Consider the following 4,182-nt stretch of genomic DNA (forward strand, 5'->3'; position numbering starts at 1 on the left):
AGTGCCATCAGGCTTTGGCGTGTGCAGGGGTGGGCTGGAGGCCCTGGATTGCTGCTGACAGGAGGGCACAGAGAGATGTGGGACTGGGAGTTAGAGCTGGATGGGCTCTGCATGGGCTGGAGCAGCTGAACACCCACCGAGAGGGGTTCTGAGGAGGAGGAGAACACAGGGAATGTGCTGGAAGCTTCTAATAAAGTTCTGTCTCATTTACTACTCCTGTGTCCATCCCTCTGTCTGTGGGGAGCGTTAAAGGAGTCCTGGGCTTTCCAGGAGGATAAATCAATGCCCTGTGTGTGTGTGGCTGCAGAAGGGCAGGGTTTGGAGCCCTGGGCACAGAGCAGGCAGGGGGATGGGGCTGTGTCCCCTGTCCTTGGCTCAGTCCCCGTTCCTGCCCCTGGCTGTCACATGTCACCAGCAGCCGACCCAGAGATCCCTCCCGGCTCGGCTGCCCCCAGCTCGGCCCCAGGCAGCTCCTCTGGACAGAGCAGGGAGCAGGAGACCCTGCCCAGCAGCACAGCCTCCATCCCCTCCCTGCTCCCGCATCCCTCAGCACCCAGGAACAGCTGGCACTGCCTGCTCAGCTCTGCTGGCATCCACGGGATTTACCCCTGGCCAAAATGGTTTGTGTCTGTCCCAGGGCTTGAGGATTTCACCCAAACTGGGAGGGTTTCTGGCCGAACCCCTTCATGCCGAAGCTGCTTTTGGTGCGTGGCCTGCTCCAGGGGCAGGGAATGGGACAGGGCTGGGGTGTGGAGGCTGCCTGTGCCCAGGACAGCGGCATCTTTCCCAATCCTTCCCATCTTCTCCTGGCCTTGGGGACCAGTCCTGCTCCAGAGGAGCCACACCAGGCCCTTGGGGTGGGGACAGTGCCTCCTGGCTGTCCCTGAGCTGCTCCAGCAGGGAAAGGTTCAGTGCCCCCAAATCTTCCCCCTCCAAAGGATTTGGGGGAGAATAGTGGGAATACCCCGCTGTCCCCATGCCTCTGTCCCAGTGCTCTTCCCAGGAGAGCTGAGCGCTCCCAGGGGTGACAGGAGGTTCCTGTCACCTTTTGCTGTCTGTGATCTTCGCTGTCTGACCCTTCAGAGCTCGGCTGGGAGATGCCAGCAGGACTTGGCACCCCTCCCTGCCCCAGCCGCGCTCCACGCTCCTTTTGATCCGCCCTGCAGGGGGAGGGTGGGATGAATATTTCAGGAGCTGGATGCTCTCAGCCGGCCGCAGGAGTGAAAGGAATTATGGAAAGGTCCCGCTGCTGTCGGGTGATCTGGGAGCCTCTGCCATGCTCAGCCAGGGAGGAGAGCAGCCTGAAATTTTAACGCTTGGTTTATTCTCTGACCTTTTCAGCTCTCTCCTCCGCCTCACAGCAAGGCCGAGCGTGCCTGGGATGTTTTTCTCCACGGCCGAAATTGAGACAAAACCTCACAAATTCAATATACCCAAGGATTTCTCCCAGACAAAAGCTGCCGGGACCGAGGGGCTTTGACCTCCTGCAGGCAGCCAGGACCTGGCAGGATGGCAGCGACCTTTGGGTGCACCGTGGGCGCCCTGAGGCTGCTGCCGGGAGCGGTGCCATCCCTCCCTCGCTGTGCCCCGCACGTAGCTCCCTCATCTGACACCTCCCCATGTGCCAGGCACATGAAAAAGTCAGGCAGGTGCTCCCCGAGTTTCATCCCTCCCGGACACTCAGGGATGTCTCTCCCCCTTTGCCTGGGAATGGCTTTGGCCCAATTCCTTCCCTTGGATTTTTTTTTTTTTTTCCCTTTCACTTCTCGCTGCTGTAACCGGTGTGAAGCTTCCCGTGGGAATTCCTGCGGCCGTTCCCGGCTTTCCGCTGCCCTCCAGAGGGGTTTTGGGGGTTGATGCTGTGCCAGCCTCGGCAGAGCAGAGGGAGCAGTGACCCTGGGAGCGGCAGGAGCTCCGCTTGCTCCTCGGAGCTGGGAGAGCTCCGCATTTTTTGGTGGATTCTCCCACCCTCAGGGCGCTCGGGGAGTTGCTCCTCACAGCCCGGAGCGGATCCCGAACATCCCAGGGATTCGGGAAAGCAGGGATGGCTCCATCCCGAATTTCCTGTCCAGCAGAAACTGCGCCCCGAGGAATCCCCCAGCCTCAAAAGGCTTCGTAAAGATAATAAAAATACAGGACCAGGCTGATTTCTGCTACTCCCTGTGTGTTCTCATGGGGAATTTCTCCCAGCTCCCAAAGCCAAAGGAAAAGATTACAAACTCTGCTTTCTTCTGATTTTTTTCCCCCCTAAATTTCACTGTTTATTCTTTGAAAGGGGAAAAAAAAAAGTTTGGAATGGTGGCTTAAAATTCAGAGAGCAGAGAGAAATCCAACATTCCTGCAGCAGCCAGGGGAAGGATGGGCTCAGTGGTCGGGATTTAAGAGGTTTTTGTGTGTTTGCAGGTACCAATTTCCACCTCAATGCAACCCAGACAGATCTAAATAAACCAGTTTTTAAATCCTGAGTCTGCTGAGAAATGTGTTGGAGGAAAAGCAGGAGCAGGGGAAGTTTTACAGCCACAAACCCACCTGGGCCAGCATCCAAAGAGGGAAAACCCAAACCCAGGTCCTGACAAACGCTGGGGAGATTTTGGTCAAAGATTAACCCGAGCTGGAGACACTCAGGAGTCTGGAAATCCTCCTGGACACGGGATCCAGAGCCCCCAGGGCAGCGGTGATGGGCAAAAATTCACCTCCATCAAAGCAGAGGATGGCAAAGAGAGGGAAATGATGCCAGGGGATGGCATTGGGATTGTCCAGTCTCACAGAAATCCACAAGGAACTTTAATATCAACAGGAAAGGGATCTCCCCCTTTGATCATTGCTGTTGTAAGTGCATTAAAATACGATGGTGACCCTCAGAGTGCTCACTCAGGGGCATGGGGACCTCCCAGGGCATTTGAGATGTCCCCTAGCACGGTTTTGTTCAGAATAAATACATCTTTGGGGGTTATCAGCTACAAATCCTCTCCCCAAAACAGAGCAAACCTGAGAGAAAACAACAACAGCTCCAAGACCCTGAGCTTGCCCCTTTTACAGAACTGAACACCAGCCACAGCTAGAAAATTAAATAGCTCTTCAACTCAGCCACATTTACATTTAAATACACAGAACCCACTCAGACTTTACATGTAAACTTTGTTGGATACCTCCTAAAAAAAAAAAGAAAAAGAAAAAGAAAATACAACCAGAGATATTCAAGTACAAATTGTTGTGGTTGCACCAGAGGAAGAACCAAAGCAGAGGTTTTGTTGCTGTGTTTGATTTGCAGCCTCTGCAGGGAACAAAGGTTAAGAATTTAGAGCCTCAGGTGAAAACACTGGGATTTGCTGCTGACCTTCTAGAGGATCTGGCCTAAGAGGCTGGAAAATCATAACCCTGAGATTCTGTCCCTTGTTTGTGTCCTGTCCTGGCTCTGGAGGGGCCCAGAGGGACATCAGGGACATTCCAGCTCCCCTGGCCCTGCTCTGTCTGCGGGGCTTTGCCCATCCTGGAGTTCCTCCTGCAGGGAATTTCCACAGGCAGCGTTTGGGGTGAGCCCAGTGGGCTGGGAGGGATCCCTTGAGGGGAATTTGGGGTTTCCTCTGCAGGGAGGACCCCAGGGAGCACACATCACCTGGCATTTTTGCTGGCACCAGGTTTGGAGCCAGCACCGGCAGGAAGGAATCTTGCTGGCATAAAGTGGAAGGGAAATCCCGCTGTGCTCGGATCTGGTCGTGGCTTTTCCCCTCCATCCCCTCTCTGCTGCCTCTGATGGTGCAGGAGGACAATCCTGGGAGCTGCCAGCCCTGTGTGCCAGGGTGGGGAATGCCCTGAGCCTCCAGAGCTCACCGGGGGAAGCTTTGGCTGCTCCCAGGGGATCCTCAGAGGGACCAGCTGCCGGCTCTGGGGAGAAGAACCCAAATAATCCAGGCTCCTTTTTGGTTTTTGAGTGGCTGCTCCCTCTGGACACCGAGTCCCTTTCACCTGAGGGATCCTGGCCCTTTCTGCTCCTCGATTTTCAGGGGGCAAAGCTGTTCTCCCTGAGCCCACTCCTGCTCCTGCAGCCCCACAGAGCCTGGGGCTGCTGTGCTCTGCCCCCACCCTCGGATTTAGGGCAGGGATTGGAGCCCTGGGCTTGTGGGGCCATGGGGAGCAGAGCTCAGGGCTCTCCCCTTCCCTTCATCCCAGATTTGGGGCAGG

This window comes from Parus major, chromosome 21 (genome assembly GCF_001522545.3).
Source record: "Parus major isolate Abel chromosome 21, Parus_major1.1, whole genome shotgun sequence".
Classification (NCBI taxonomy): Eukaryota; Metazoa; Chordata; class Aves; order Passeriformes; family Paridae; genus Parus; species Parus major.